The following is a 17,573-nucleotide window of genomic DNA, read 5'->3' as shown; positions in this document are numbered from 1 at the left end:
ATTAAAGACTTGTTCAAAGAGAAAAAAATGTAGATTTTAATAAGGTAAATAAAGATGTTTACAATACTGTGTTATGTTTTGACTAACTTTTACTGAATATTTATAAAATGCTCATAGAACAGTGTTTCAGATATAACCACATTGATGTATACAAAGAATGGCAAACTATGATGGGACAGAAGTGATGGAGGCAAGAGATCTGAAGAATGCTTTGTATGATCAGACAATAGACAAATGTATTATAAAAATTAAATAAAATGGGTTATCTCTTACTATCTAATAACAAGCTAACATTATGTATTGTATGCATGCAAAATATATCTGCTTATATAAATATACTATATTTACATAGACACATACATATGCATTTATACAAATTATATATGTATATACCATTTCTAGATAAATGCTCAGTTTTCAAACAAACTGTTAGAGAACAATTGGGAAAATGATTAATATTCCAGAAAAAATTATCTTGTAAAGGCACAAAAGTTGCATGTAGTTCATACTGTGGCTGTTCCTTTCTTTAGCTTCAGAAAGGTAATGTCACAGAGAGATGGTGCAAAGTCTTAATTTGCAGTGATTATCAGAATCACAGAGACAATGAGCCAACTTAATAAACCTTCTTTAAAGAGCATTCATGTGTGAATTTGAGGATGTAAAGGCTAATTTACTGAAAAGAAAATGTAACAGTTAAATGAAAGAAAGTGCATAGTGAGTGGGTGTACACTGAATCACAGAGGAACATATGCTGTTAATCTAAGGAGAATTATACCCACCAAATAAAGTCTGTTTAGTTAGATATGAAGATAAATTCTTTCTTTCTCTGTCTAGTTGATTTCATGGGTATAAGCATTTACAATTGACAGACGTTACAGTTAAGGGTGGGAAGAACTGGGCTAAAAAGTACAGGGGAAATTCATGTCTTCTTTTCTTTCATTGCGTCTAGACCTTCACATGTGAGATTATCTGTTGTGCAGTGGTTTCTATGTAGAAACCACTTGCAAATGAATGAAAATGTACCTTAAGTGACAATTTTGTTCACATCTTTCTTATTGTGTTGCTATTACTTATTTGTTTCTGAATAATTTTTTTCACCATTTCAGATTTAACCTAGTCCAAACCCAGAACTAGATATAACCTAGTAAGATAGATCTGAAAAGGAGTACTAAAGTTAATGCAAGTCTAAATTTATCATTATTCAACCAATGGAGTCAGAGATACTAAAGGACCAGCTAGAGTCATTCATAAGGTACACACACATTTTCTGACTTTTACTCCAGTACTTTCTCCATCATAACATACCATTCATGGCAATACACTATATTCTTCATAATATCATGGAAGGAAGTGATAGTACAGAATCATACTTAAGTATGACTAATAAATATATTCCAAAAATGAAAACTAGGTCTCACATCCATAGCAACCTTTCAGAAAGACAGAATATAGCTTTTTACACAATGATTTTTTGCTGGGGTCCAGCCCGGGTGGATCCAGGGAATTCGAAGCAGGGACAGCGTCGGCGAACTGGATACAATAGCTTTAATTAAATATTAATTAGAGATATAAAGAGTAATAGAATAAGGATAGCTTAGTAGGAAAATTCAGTGGAGAAAAGAGGCTGAATAACTTGGTTTACGTGGAAAGTTAATAAAATTCCAAAATAAGGAATTTGCGTCATCCACGTAGGCCGCAGGCGTCCTCCCATTCTCCTGAAGGAGAGGAGACACTAAGGCCTCCCCAGTCAGATCTTAGAAGCCCAGGCATAATTAGAAGGCTTGACGAGCCTCCACGCTCAAGATGGGAATTCAGCCAGAAGGTGAGAGAAAGAACGACATGGGGAGACCAAGTTTCGGTGAACAAGGCCCGCACTTTATTTTCCAAAGTAGTTTTCATACCTTAAGTTGTGCATAGGGGATAATGGGGGAAGGGGTAGAGTCAGCAGTAATCCAGGTTTTCTTCCTGCAAACTTATCATGTGCAAAAGTTTAGGTGATTTACATCATCTTCTGGCCAGAGGGCCTGTCAACATTTTAAGATCCTTTCTTCAGAAAACTTATTCTTCTCTAAAGGTGATTATTCTAAAGTCAGGCGCCACCCTCCGAAAGCATTAGATAAAGCTGCATTCCTACAGGGCAAAGGTGTGGTGGGCTATAACAAGAAAAGAATTAACTCAAGGGTCCAAGGTTACGAATATTAAAGCTACTACTTACATTCCTATACACCAATTATATGAATCAATACACTGCCAGGGACACAGTAGGTAAGGGATATGGAAACTTAACAGCAAACATTGGCCCAACAAGTGAAAAACCCTTTACCAATACAATTTCTAATCAATCTTTTAACTGCTCAAAGGAATCTGTATTTAGACAGTTTAGAACATCTCATGCCTCTCACAGTAGTGAACTAAAACACTCTTGTCACGCTCAGGAACTTTATTAACTGGAGCTGTAAGTTAACTCTTTCTCAGAGAGAGAGATGGTGGTGGGGGACAGCCCCCTGTAAAGTCAGAGGTGTAGGTGAGAGCACAAAACAGTAAGTAGGCAGACTCTGGTTTTGGGGGTAGATGCTCGAGAATTTCCAGGGGTACTCCTGAGGCTCAATCCCGCCTTTGTGTATGCCGAGCCTCCTTCCTCATGACCTTTGCCATGGACGGAGTTCCTCACGCTGGCTCCCGGCAATTTTTATTATGACAAAATACATATAAAATGTACTAACATCCATTTTTAATAGTTCTATGGTATCAAGTACATTTCTATTGCTCTTCACCACCATCATCTCCAGAAATCTTTCATCTTGCAGAACTGAAAATCTATGCCATTGAATATTAACTGCTCATTCTGCCCTTCTCCAGTCCCTGGTAATCACTCTTCTATTTTCTAAGATTTGGCTGTTGTAGGTTTCTCATATAAGTAGAATCAGAAAATGTGTCTTTTTGTGAGTGGCTTATTTCACTAAACTTGTGGCATATGGTAGAATTTCCTTCCTTTTTAATGTTGAATAATGCTCTATAGTATGTATATACCATGTTTCACTTATTCATTCATCTCTTGATGGACACTTGAGTTGTTTCTATCTTTTAGCTATTACGAATAATGCTATTATGAACATAGGTGTACCATTTCTCTTAAAAATTATGCTTTTCATTCTTTTGGGTACATATCCAGAGTAGAATTGCTAGATCATATAGTAATTCTATTTTTAATTTTTGAAGAACTATTATACAGTTTTCCACAGTGGCTGCACAATTTTACATTGATATTAACAAGGTAAAAGGGTTCAAATTTTTCCACATCCTTACCAACACTTGCTATCTACAGTTTTTTGTTATTTTTTAATAGTTGTCATCCTAATGGATGTGAGTGAATGTCTTTTTGTGATTTTGATTTGTATTTTCCTAATGTTCCAAAGAATAGCAAGAAGAGATAAGAAAGCCTTCTTCAACAATCAATGCAAAGAAATAGAGGAAAACAACAGAATGGGAAAGACTAGGGATCTCTTCAAGAAATCAGAGATACCAAAGGAACATTTCATGCAAAGACGAGCTCAATAAAGGACAGAAATGGTATGGACCTAACAGAAGCAGAAGATATTAAGAAGAGATGGCAAGAATACACAGAAGAACTGTACAAAAAAGATCTTCATGACCCAGATAATCATGATGATGTGATCACTCACCTACAGCCAGACATCCTGGAATGTGAAGTCAAGTGGGCCTAGAAAGCATCACTACGAACAAAGCTAGTGGAGGTGATGGAATTCCAGTTGAGCTATTCCAAATCCTGAAAGATGGTGCTGTGAAAGTGTTGCACTCGTTATGCCAGCAAATTTAGAAAACTCAGCAGTGGCCACAGGACTGGAAAAGGTCAGTTTTCATCCAGTGCCAAAGAATGCTCAAACTACCGCACAATTGCACTCATCTCACATGCTAGTGAAGTAATGCTCAAAATTCTCCAAGCCAGGCTTCAGCAATATGTGAACCGTGAACTTCCTGATGTTCAAGCTGGTTTTAGAAAAGGCAGAGGAACCAGAGATCAAATTGCCAACATCTGCTGGATTATAGAAAAAGCAAGAGAGTTCCAGAAAAACATCTATTTCTGCTTTATTGACTATGCCACAGCCTTTGACTGTGTGGATCACAATCAACTGTGGAAAATTCTGAAAGAGATGGGAATACCAGACCACCTGATCTGCCTCTTGAGAAATCTTTATGCAGGTCAGAAAGCAACAGTTAGAACCGGACATGGAACAACAGAGTGGTTCCAAATAGGAAAAGGAGTTCATCAAGGCTGTATATTGTCACCCTGTTTATTTAACTTATATGCAGAGTACATCATGAGAAATGCTGGACTGGAAGAAACACAAACTGGAATCAAGATTGCCGGAAGAAATATCAATAACCTCAGATATGCAGATGACACCACCCTTATGGCAGAAAGTGAAGAGGAACTCAAAAGCCTCTTGATGAAAGTGAAAGTGGAGAGTGAAAAAGTTGGCTTAAAGCTCAACATTCAGAAAACGAAGATCATGGCATCCAGTCCCATCACTTCATGGGGAATAGATGGGGAAACAGTGGAAACAGTGTCAGACTTTATTTTTCTGGGCTCCAAAATCACTGCAGATGGTGACTGCAGCCATGAAATTAAAAGATGCTTACTCCTTGGAAGGAAAGTTATGACCAATCTAGATAGCATATTCAAAAGCAGAGACGTTACTTTGCCAACAAAGGTTCATCTAGTCAAGGCTATGGTTTTTCCTGCGGTCATGTATGGATGTGAGAGTTGGACTGTGATGAAGGCTGAGCGTCAAAGAATTAATGCTTTTGAACTGTGGTGTTGGAGAAGACTCTTGAGAGTCCCTTGGACTGCAAGGAGATGCAACCGGTCCATTCTGAAGGAGATCAGCCCTGGGATTTCTTTGGAAGGAATGATGTTAAGACTGAAACTCCAGTAGTTTGGCCACCTCATGGAAGAGTTGACTTATTGGAAAAGACTCTAATGGTGGGAGGGATTGGGGGCAGGAGGAGAAGGGGACCACAGAGGCTGAGATGGCTGGATGGCATCACTGACTCGATGGACGTGAGCCTGAGTGAACTCCGGGAGTTGGTGATGGACAGGGAGGCATGGCATGCTGCGATTCATGGGGTCGCAAAGAGTCGGACATGACTGAATGACTGATCTGATCTGAATGATTAGTCATATTAAACATCTGTTCATGTGGTTATGGGCCACTTGTATACCTTTGGAGAAATGTCTATTCAAGTCCATTGCTGATTTATAACTAAAATTGTTTGGGCTTTTTGTTTGTTTGTTTAGTTTTAAGAGTTTCTATACACTCTCAGGGAGAAGGAAATGGCAACCCACTCCAGTATTCTTGCCTGGAGAATCCCTTAGATGGAAGAGCCTGGTGGGCTGCCCTCTGTGGGGCCGCACAGAGTCAGACATGACTGAAGCAACTTAGCAGCAGCATCAGCAGCATACATTCTAGAGTTTCTATACAGTCTATGTACTCTATACATACATTCTATACAATCTATTTATCACTTAGATATACAATTTGCAAATCTTTTCTCCCTTTCTGTAAATTGTCTTTTTATCCTACTGATGATGTCTTTAGAGGCACCAAAGTTTTTAATTTTCACAAAGTCCAATTTGTCTAATTTGTCTTTTGCAACTTCTGCACTTGGTATCACATCCAATAAATCATTGCCCATTTCAATGTTGTGAAGTTTTTTCCCTATGTTTCCTTCTAAAGGACTTCCCTGGAGGCTCAGATGGTAAAGAATCTGCCTGTAATGCAGGAGACCCAGGTTCGATCCCTGGGTTGAGAAAGTCCCCTGAAGAAAGGAATAGTTTTAGCTCTTACATTTAGATCTTAAAACAATTTTGAGTTACTTTTTGTATACAGTGTTAAGGGTCTAAATTCATTCCTTGGCATGTGGATAGACAGTTTTCTGACCATCATTTCTTGAAAAGGCTTTTCTTTCTTCACTGAATAGTTTTGACAAACTTGTTGAAAAACAATTATACTGTACTCTTTAAATATCTTAAATTTGATTGTAGAATAAGATGATTTGTATATGTGTCACCTTTATATACAGAGATTTTTTTTCTTGATAACCCTTAATGGATTTTTAAACTGTTGAGATATAGTTGAATAATACATTTTAGTCTCTGGTTACAGCAATTTTATGAGCTAATGTAAACTATTTTTATACTCAAGTTCATTTCTGTTCTTTTTCACATATTTTTATATATTTGCACATAGGTGGTATAAGAATCAATTTCACGAGACCCACACAAAAGACATAAAACTATTCAAATACCATGTATTTATGCATTTATTCAGTCTTTAAGTATTGATATACTCAAGTATCTATTATTGATGACAAAGCATTGTAAGAGGTCCTGAGGTTGCAATGACAAAGATACCAGGCTTTGTTTCTTACAGCCACATTACATAAAAATAAGTAAAGAGTCTATGAAGTCATAGGAGTTTTTATTAAGAGACACAGGAAGAGTGTAGAAAACACCCTTAGCTTAGGGAAAGAATATCAGGGAATTATTAGAGGAAAATGGCCTGAATGAGACACAGTATATTGGACTATACACAGATCAGGGAATTATCAGAGGAAAACGGCCTGAGCTGGACACAGTATATTGGATTATACACGTGCATACATATGTACTACATTGTGTATTTGTGTATATACATATATATACATAAACACACACACATATAGTAATGCAATATAATTATATATGCACAAATGTATCATATATAATGCTATATATGTGTATACATATTTAAAATATATGTAATTTTAAATTTATATAATCTATAAAATATATAATAGATTTAAAAATACATAATTAATTCTGTCTATTGAAAATACTTCTTATATTTATATGAGAACAGGCCAGGCACATATAAACTATCCCACCATAATAGACATCCCCTAAGTTGCTTAAAATAATTTATAAAATTTGTTTTAAAAACTGCCCAAAATTGCTTACCTATAAATCAAAGTCTCCTTCTTATAATATGCTTCAAATTTCAATTCTTTACACTACAGACTATTATTCTCCTTATAAGAGTAAAAAGAGCTCTGCACTAAAAAGATAGATCTAGCCTTCCCATTAAAGATAAGTCTTCTTTTGGAAGCACATCAAGAAAACAGATTCCAAACAAGACTGTCCATGTCAGGCAAAACACCTACACTACACCCTTAATAGATACCTCTTGCTAAAGCTATCATCTTATAAGCTTTAAAGGCAGTGGCATAAAAAGCAGAGGTTTGTGATCTAGGTCCATTAGATAAACTGTTGGAATGGGAACTTCAGTCTCTGAGCGTTTGATGTAGACCAAAAAAATACAGGTGTCGGTTTCTTCCAGCAAATTAAAGCTGCCTTCTTTTTTAAAAATTTTCAACCAACAGATAATCCATTTTTGGACTTTCTTAGGCAACGTAGAGCAAACCCGACGTTGTGATTACAAGTTCCCCTTATAATGCTCCTCAAACATAAACTGCTATTCTATGTGAATGTCTTTCATAAGACAGACCTAAGTGAATCTTGTTGGTGTGTTGTGCTGTGTGATGACCTTACTGAGGACACTCTGGAGGTCACCTGATGGTGAACATAGATATACCAAAGTACTCTACCCCTTGGCCTTTCAGATTTAGTATAAAGAAAATTTAAGAGAAATTTCAGACTGAAGTCAACAAAAGCTATGCATTTTCTTAGCAGGGAGAATTAGCCAGGATGACATTATCATAATGACACTATTTAGCTTTGTTTCAGTTCCACTTAACCAACTCTTATAAGAAAATTCGCCTTATTATACTATTTAACAAATATATCCTAAGGAAATCATGAAAATAGATGATTGCTTTTTGCATTTATATAACAAAATGATTTAAACTTGAAATGCAGCAGAATAAAAATTTTTAATAAGATTTGCAGACATTAATAAGTGAATGCTTTCAAAATCTACTGAATTAAGCTTATTCTTCAAAAATTACTGAGTTTAAGTAGATGCTTAAATGGAGCCATATACAAAAGTACAGCTTATAATGATGTATGAGAAAAATGAAGTAGATAGAAAGTGTACCCTGTTTAGCAATTATTCTTCATTACGAGGGTCATGTTCAAATGAAAACCTCCATCTGTCTCTTGTTCCCCAGTCAGTTTTCTTTTTCCTTCCTCCTTCTGTCCCTCATGCTTTTCCTTTCTAATTTTTTCCATCTCTACCCTTTTCTGTTCTTTTGGGAACATTATTGAAAAGAATCTAGGTCCCCAGCAGGGCACTTCACTAGAAAATGTAAACAAACTTTCTGCAATTCAGAGATTTCGAGTTTCTATTAATGCACTGTGACACTTGAAGCACATTCAGCTGTCCTTAAAAATCAAAGAAAACACTATTTTTTAAAGACATGAATGCTATTCTTTACTGTCCAATAATGTTTAATAAGACTTGACAAGTACTCTTAGAATTTAGCCTATGTATGCCTCTAGTGACAGGATACTAAAAAAAATGGAGGGGAATCATTATATTAGGGAATTAAAGATACATCTATAGTTTGATTATAAAAATATTTTTTTGCTTAAAAGCACATTTTAATCCTCATTGTGGAAATCAGTATCCAAAAACTTTGAACAGAGTTCTGACTTTCCCTTCTTTCTGTTTTTGTTTTTTTTTTTTTTTTTTTGATCCTAGGCAACGGCATCCATCTATCACAGCAAAATTCAAAATTTTAGGTAACATAAAACTATGAAACTCTCTAACTTCCCAGAAATGAATCAAATTGATTTATAAATTTGTTTGTAAAATGCCTCCTCAATCCTTCTCCTTATCAGCCCCTGAGACTATCAATATCACTCACCTAGGATTATTGTTGATACTTTTTATTTGTCAGCAGTCCTCTCTATTCTCTTCTTTAGTCAGTCCACTTTCCATACAGCCAGAGTTTAATTTCTAAAGCAAAGATTAAATTATGTAGCCACCTAGCTTAAAAAAATACAACAACTTTCAGATGGATGAATTCAGTCTAAATCTGAGAGTTTCAGTTCAGTCATTCAGTCATGTCCAACTCTTTGCAATCCCATGGACTGCAGCATGCCAGGCTTCCCTGTCCATCACCACCTCCCAGGGCTTACTCAAACTCGTCCATTGAGTCGGTGATGCCATCCAACCATCTCATCCTCTGTTGTTCCCTTCTCCTTCTGCCTTCAATCTTTCCTAGCATCAGGGTCTTTTCCAATGGGTCAGTTCTTCTCATCTGGTGGCCAAAGTATTGGAGTTTCAGCTGCAACATCAGTCCTTCCAATGAATATTCAGGACTGATTTCCTTTAGGATTGACAGGTTGGATCTCCTGTAGTCCAAGAGATTCTCAAGAGTCTTCTCCAACACCACAGTTCAAAAGCATCAATTCTTTGGTGCTCAACTTTCTTTCTAGTCCAACTCTCACATCCATACATGACTACTGGATAAATCAGAGCTTTGACTAGATGGACCTTTGCTGTCAAAGTAATGTCTCTGCTTTTTAATATGCTGTCTATTTTGTCATAGCTTTTCTTCCAAGGCCTTCCCTTGTGCCTCAGAGGGAAAAGCATCTGCCCTCAATGCAGAAAACCTGGGTTCGATCCCTGGGTCAGGAAGATCCCCTGGAGAAGGAGATGGCAACCCAGTCCGGTACTTTTGCCTGGAAAATCCCATGGATGGAGAAGCCTGATAGGCTTCATAGGGGTCCAAAGAGTCCGACACGATTGAGCAACTTCACTTTCACTTTCTTCCAAGGAGCAAGCATCTTTTAATTTCATGGCTGCAGTCACTATCTGCAGTGATCTTGGAGCCCCCAAAATAAAGTCTCTCACTATTTCCATTGTTTCCCCATCTATTTGCCTTGAAGTGATGGGACTGGATGCCATGATCTTAGTTTTCTGAATGTTGAGCTTTAAGCCAACTTTTTCACTCTCCTCTTTCACTTTCATCAAGGGGCTCTTTAGTTTTTCTTTGCTTTCTGCCATAAGGGTGGTGTCATCTGCATATCTGAGGTTATTGATATTTCTCCTGAAAATCTTGATTCCAGCTTGTACTTCATCCATCCCAGCATTTCACATTAATGTACTCTGTATAGTAGTTAAATAGTAAAGTGAAAGTCACTCAGTCATGTCCAATTCTTTGCAACCCTATAGACTATACAGTCCATGGAATTCTCCAGGCCAGAATACTGGAATGGGTAGCCTTTCCCTTCTCCAGGGGATCTTCCCAACCCAGGGATCGAACCCAGGTCTCCCACATTGCAGGCAGATTCTTTACCAGTTTAGCCACAGGGAAGCCAAATAAGCAGGTGAAAATACATAGCCTTGACATACTCCTTTCCCTATGAGGAAACAGTCTGTTGTTCTATGTCCAGTTCTAACTATTGCTTCTTGACCTGCATACAGATTTCTCAGGAGGCAGGTAATGTGTTCTGGTATTCCCCATCTCTTTAAGAATTTTCCACAGTTTGTTGTGATCTACACAAAGACTGACGTAGTCAATAAAACAGAAGTATATGTTTTTCTGGAACTCTCTAAATCTGATGGTTTAGACCAGTTATATTCTCATCCCAGCTAAATTTACCATCTGGCTGCATATATTCATTATTTTAGACATAGGCAAAAAGCAGTGCTCTGAAGAATCTTGCTATTGGATGCCATTATACCTTTGGATATTTATATTTCTGTTTTTTTTTTTTTTTTTTGGAATAGCCTTCTCCAACACTTTATCCTAAAGAAGATGTGATAATACCATGCTTTTAGTTCAGTTATTAACCCTACAGGGAATCCTTCTTCATGTCAGTTCATTTCTCACCACACCCCGTAGACAGCACTGATGCCTTTGTATTACAAGTATCTGTTTCTATGAACGTGTTTGACAAAAGTTTAACTATCCTGACTTTTATTCTCTACACAAAAATTTCAAGGTCCTGTATTTAACTCAAAATCCACCAATTAAAAAATTAAATAAAATCCCAGGAGGAATATGTATTTTGTTGAAAGCCGTGTTATTCAAAATTAATAATTCATTAACTAAATAACCAATTAAATCAAATTCAGCCTCAAGTGGGCACTGGATTCTTATAGTGCAAATGGAATCACTAGGTAATAAAAAAGAATAATAATTTTCCATCTAGTTACAAATGTACTTTGAAAAAACATGTTGTTTAGAAAGCTATCTTACTCAATAGTAAAAATCCTAAAAGCTTGAATCTTTTATTGTATTTTTAAAAAAATCCCATCTTATTTATTTCAAGAATTAGCATTTTATTCTTATCTTAAGAGTTTAGGTCTTCAAGTTACCTTGTCTCTGATTTGTTTTCTTTTAAGTGCACTCAAGGAATAAAAATAGCACAGACCTTGGGAGGGTTGTGGGGATACTGAGAGAAGAAGGCTGGGAGGAAGGAGGTGAAAAGTGGAGCATGAAAGGGACATCAAGAAATAGGATACACAATAATATGCTTCTCCCACCAGGCTCCTCTTTGCTGCTCCTGAGACTAGTTGCCCTGGGTCTGGAAGCTAAAGAGAGAGCCATACTGGAGAACAGAGACCATAACAATGCTTTTCACAGAGATAGCCAATATTTTTGTATTAGTATTTAACAAAATACTTTATAGTATTAGGATTTTATGGTATCTTTATTTTTTATAAATCTAGGAGGAAAGAGCTAAAATGTTCTCATGGCTTTTGGTGTAAATATGTATCTAATTTAACCTTTGGACATCCACGACCATTATGAATTTGTTCAGATAAGTTAGCAAACAGTATTGTCAATAAATCCAAACTTAAAATGTAGAAAATTTCAAAGGATTATGTAGTAAGAACCTATATTTGTTTCACAGAATCTGATATTATTGCTAGAAGCAAGTTCAGACATAAATCAAGTGTCACTTCTTTATTTTACACAAAAGATAACAGGAAACTGAGTTCTGGAACCAATATACATATACTGAAAGTCACATAGTCAATTAGTTGTGGAACCAGTCCTTGAATCTTGATCTCATTTATTATCTACTTGTATTGTCCCACATTGGTCTATTTTTATTAGATAAGTGATGGATTATTCTTCCTTGTGTGTTTGTGTGTGTGTGTCTGTGTGTGCGCTCATATGCACACAAGCTCAGTCATGTCCAACTCTTTGCAACCCCTTGGACTATAGCCCACCAGGCTCCTCTGTCCATGGGATTTCCCAGGCAAGAATACTGGAGTAGGTTGCTATTTCCTACTCCAGGAGATCTTCCCAACCCAGGGATTGAACCCCAGTCTCTTGTATCTCCTGTATTGGCAGGCAGATTCTTTACCATTAGGGCCACCAAACTTGCAAAACATGTCCCCCAGTTTCCTTTCCCCTTTGCTCCTAAGATCTGTCTAGGATTTGGTTCATTAACCGACAGGCTTCCTTTCCAGTCTTTCAAATTAAATGTTTATAGTATCCTTCTCTAGTGCCTTTTAAATTTCCAAGCAAGTTTATGCCCCAGAACATGAAGCCTGATGACTTAAACCACACATACAGATTTAAAAGCAATTTAGGTGGTATTAATATTTTTAGCCTAGATATCATATTAAAAAGCAGAGATATTACTTTGCCAACAAAGGTCTGTTTAGTCAAGGCTATAGTTTTTCCAGTGGTCATGTATGGATGTGAGAGTTGGACTGTGAAGAAAGCTGAGCACCAAAGAATTGATACTTTTGAACTGTGGTGTTGGAGAAGACTCCTGAGAGTCCCTTGGACTGCAAGGAGATCCAACCAGTCCATTCTAAAGGAGATCAGTCCTGGGTGTACATTGGAAGGACTGATGTTGAAACTGAAACTCCAATACTTTGGCCACCTCATTCGAAGAGTTGACTCATTGGAAAAGACCCTGATGCTGGGAAGGATTGGGGGTAGGAGGAGAAGGGGACAGCAGAGGATGAGATGGCTGGATGGCATCACTGACTCTACGGACAAGAGTTTGGGTAGACTCCAGGAGTTGGTGGTGGACAGGGAGGCCTGGCGTGCTGCAATTCATGCTGTCTCAAAGAGTCAGACAAGACTGAGTGACTGAACTGAACTGAACTGAATATTTTTAGACAAGTTGTAAATATTTCCCTTCAAGAGGAAATAACTCCATATTTTCAAACTTACTGGTTCTCTAAACAGTTGTTTTTGTCATTTTTTCTTTTCAGTTTGAAAAACACAACCCCTGACTTTTATCTGCAATAAGACAGTGAAGAGATATAGGCTGACAAAGATTGTTCATGAATTCTCAGTTAATTTCTTTCCAAACGATGGTTGCATATTTAGTTAGGCTTTCATAAGTTATAAGACCACTGATAAGATTTACTTTCAAATCATATCATCTCTATTTGTGCAGATTAATGCACTAATGGTCCAGCTGGAAATACTGTGCTCCAACCGTACTTGAAACTCTTCCACAAAAAAACTAAAAGATTACCCGTGACAGATCAAATTTAAGCTTACTTTAAACTGTTGTTAGAATTAATGATATTTCACTTCAGAAGATCAAAAAGTTATATATCTATCAACTTAAATATTAACTGAAGTAAACAATTCACATTCTGGGTTCCCTTGTAGCTCAGTTGGCAAAGAATCTTCCTGCAATGCAGGAGACTTGGGTTCAATTCCTGGGTCAGGAAGATCCCCTGGAGAAGGAAATGGCAACTCACTACAGTATTCTTGCCTGGAGAATTCCATGGACAGAGGAGCCTTGCAAGATACAGTTGTGGGGTCGCAAGAGTGTTGGCCATGACTTAGAGCCTAAACCACCACCATTCACATTCTCAGTTCTAATCTGACAAATATATATAATTAGATTGTCACTAGATGTGTAATTCAGATATCAAATTACAGAGATAATTTACCTAATCTTTATAAAAGTATGGTTAAGAAGTACTTGCATTCATTTTTCTTGTAATTTTAGAGAAGGAAAAAATACAATTCAGTATGTTATACATTATTAAATAATTATTGACTGCCCAGGAAAAAATGCTGATGTTTACAAGAAAATACTGCTTGCAGAGAAAACACACTTATTCAAACTAAAGCAAACATGAGCAATTAAATGCAGAACATTAAATACTAGCATTTAGTTCAAGAGAAGAGGCTATAAATCTTCAAAGAGCATATACCAAATAACCATTGAGAATACATATATTGTTTAAATGGCAGATTAACTTTCAGTTTCTTAGGAAAAATATTCTCAAGTATCATCCCTCAAAGAATATAATATTTTGTAACTTAGCAGTTGAGTAAAAAATAACATGTGAACTATAGATAAAATAATATTTTGATGGTGAACATTTATTAAATGTTTATAAAACTGCAATTTATAGTATTAAATTAGTATTAATACCACCCTTTAACCTGTTTAATGTCTTGTCCATATCTCATCCCCAAAGAGTGAATGAATATTTATCCCTAATGTAAGTAATGCCAATGTATTTGAATTACTTTTTCTAGGGAGTTTTACACTTTCAGAATTTATGACAAGGTGTATTAGAAATAGGTTTTTAAGAATAAATCAATCAGTTTTCTATTTTAAGCCATTTCCTCTATTCTACCAATACTGCTGCTAGAAATTGATTTTTAAAAATGTTTTAACTCTCATGTACCTTGGTCATATACAAAAATGTGCCTGGAATAGCCCTAGCAGAGAGCTTCTTTTTCCCTAGCAAACTATCTAGATAAGCTTTGACTCCAGATTTATCATTTATTATCATTAGAATTAGTAATAGCAGGAGTAGTAAAATGAGCCAAAAGGTTCTGTTTTGGTTTTGTTTTTGTTGTTGGTTCTGGGATCAGAAGAGTTTAATAAGGTAGGATTTAGGCAAATGTTGGTCAGAGAAGTAGCTACCTGCATAGGAAGATCTGTCTCACATTATGGATCCAGGATGGCCTCTACCACCTCCCTCTTCATAGTCCCACACCTGGAGCCAACAGTCATTTGTTGCCTCCTAGATCATGGCTGAAATCCTTTGGCTAGACTACAGGTGGAACAGGCATGATTAGTTTACTGAAGGCCACAGCCTAACCCGGCTCAGAGCCTATCAGATCAGATCAGATCAGATCAGTCGCTCAGTCGTGTCGGACTCTTTGCAACCCAGTGAATCGCAGCATGCCAGGCCTCCCTGTCCATCACCAACTCCTGGAGTTCACTCAGACTCACGCCCATCGAGTCAGTGATGCCATCCAGCCATCTCATCCTCTGTCGTCCCCTTCTCCTCCTGCCCTCAATCCCTCCCAGCATCAGAGTCTTTTCCAATGAGTCAACTCTTCGCAGGAGGTGGCTAAAGTACTGGAGTTTCAGCTTCAGCATCATTCCTTCCAAAGAAATCCCAGGGCTGATCTCCTTCAGAATGGACTGGTGGATCTCCTTGCAGTCCAAGGGACTCTCAAGAGTCTTCTCCAACACCACAGTTCAAAAGCATCAATTCTTTGGCACTCAGCCTTCTTCACAGTCCAACTCTCACATCCATACATGACCACAGGAAAAACCACAGCCTTGACTAGACGAACCTTTGTTGGCAAAGTAATGTCTCTGCTTTTGAATATGCTATCTAGGTTGGTCATAACTTTCCTTCCAAGGAGTAAGCGTCTTTTAATTTCATGGCTGCAGTCACCATCTGCAGTGATTTTGGAGCCCAGAAAAATAAAGTCTGACACTGTTTCCACTGTTTTCCCATCTATTTCCCATGAAGTGGTGGGACCAGATGCCATGATCTTCGTTTTCTGAATGTTGAGCTTTAAGCCAACTTTTTCACTCTCCACTTTCATCAAGAGGCTTTTGAGTTCCTCTTCATTCTGCCATAAGGGTGGTGTCATCTGCATATCTGAGGTTATTGATATTTCTCCCAGAAATCTTGATTCCAACTTTTTTTTTTCCAGTCCAGCATTTCTCATGATGTACTCTGCATATAAGTTAAATAAACAGGGTGACAATATACAGCCTTGACGAACTCCTTTTCCTATTTGGAATCAGTCTGTTGTTCCATGTCCAGTTCTAACTGTTGCTTCCTGACCTGCATACAAATTTCTCAAGAGGCAGATCAGGTGGTCTGGTATTCCCATCTCTTTCAGAATTTTCCACAGTTTATTGTGATCCACACAGTCAAAGGCTTTGGCATAGTCAATAAAGCAGAAATAGATGTTTTTCTGGAACTCTCTTGCTTTTTCCATGATCCAGCAGATGTTGGCAATTTGATCTCGGGTTCCTCTGCCTTTTCTAAAACCAGCTTGAACATCAGGAATTTCATGGCTCACATATTGCTGAAGCCTGGCTTGGAGAATTTTGAGCATTACTTTTCTAGCGTGTGAGATGAGTGCAATTGTGCAGTAGTTTGAGCATTCTTTGGCAGAGCCTATACTCGAGGACAATTGTCAGGACATGTCTGCCTGCTGTGGTCAGGCCAGGTCACACTCACAAATGAGCTTGCTGCCTGATCAGCATCCTAGATTTCTAATTGGCACTTTCAGCTTTAACCATGGTTTCACCTATTGGTGTGTGTGACAAATGTACAGAAAATATAGCTCTCAATTTTACATGTGGTTGAATGACAATTAATAGATGGCTTTGTCTTTTGTTCATCCTTTCCAAATTCAAGGTAAGTTCCACCATCCTTTCGAGGATAGCATATAGGTCCTTGATGAAGTCTGCTGGGACTCAAATAGCAGGGAGAGCTAAGCCCTCCAGGACTCTAGTATAATAGAGAAGTATTAAATGTTTTGCTCTTGATATGTTAATCAATTATACATTAACATGTTTTAACCCATGAGATTCATACTAAGCCATAAATCAGCAGCGTTGTGAGAAATAATAGTCTACATGCATGTGAAATGTGTAGGGAAAACAGAAAATAAGCAGTCCTGCCATGTAACATATAGAGAACCCTTTGAATATTTATTCTACATGTGGTATCATGAGAAGCTCTCATTATACTTCCTGGATTGTAGCAGTAGCTCAATAAATATAAATGTATTCTTCCATTTTAAGTCTTCACAGTTTAGATTACAGGTTAAGAATTTCATAATAGTGTCATTTAACAAATATTTATCATAATTAACTTTGTGTCAGGCATAAGAATTAGTATATATGGCCCCAGTCCTTAAGGAACTACAATCTAACTGTAGATTCTAATCTTCAAAAATAATTATAATGCATTGTGTTAACATGGAAATAGACCAATGTGATATGTGAGAACTGATAAGGAGTGTATATCACCTCATTTTATGTCTCAAGGAAGACATTTCAGATGAAATAACAAGGAGTCTAAAGAATGTGTGACATTCGTTCGGGATGGGGAACACATGTATACCTGTGGTGGATTCATTTTGATATTTGGCAAAACTAATACAATTATGTAAAGTTTAAAAATAAAATAAAATTAGAAAAAAAAAAAGAATGTGTGACATTCAGCTATTGAATATTAGAAGGAAAATTAAAGGAAATGTCATAAGGTATAAATATCTTGCTATATTACAAGCCATATGATATTACTAGGAAATAAATATCAAGCAAGGAGATCCAA

The sequence above is a fragment of the Bos grunniens genome, chromosome 3 (genome assembly GCF_055505025.1).
Source record: "Bos grunniens cultivar Pamir isolate PY7600 chromosome 3, Bosgru_T2T1.0, whole genome shotgun sequence".
NCBI lineage: Eukaryota > Metazoa > Chordata > Mammalia > Artiodactyla > Bovidae > Bos > Bos grunniens.
The sequence above is the reverse complement of the archived record's forward strand: the minus strand, read 5'-3'. Positions refer to the sequence as shown.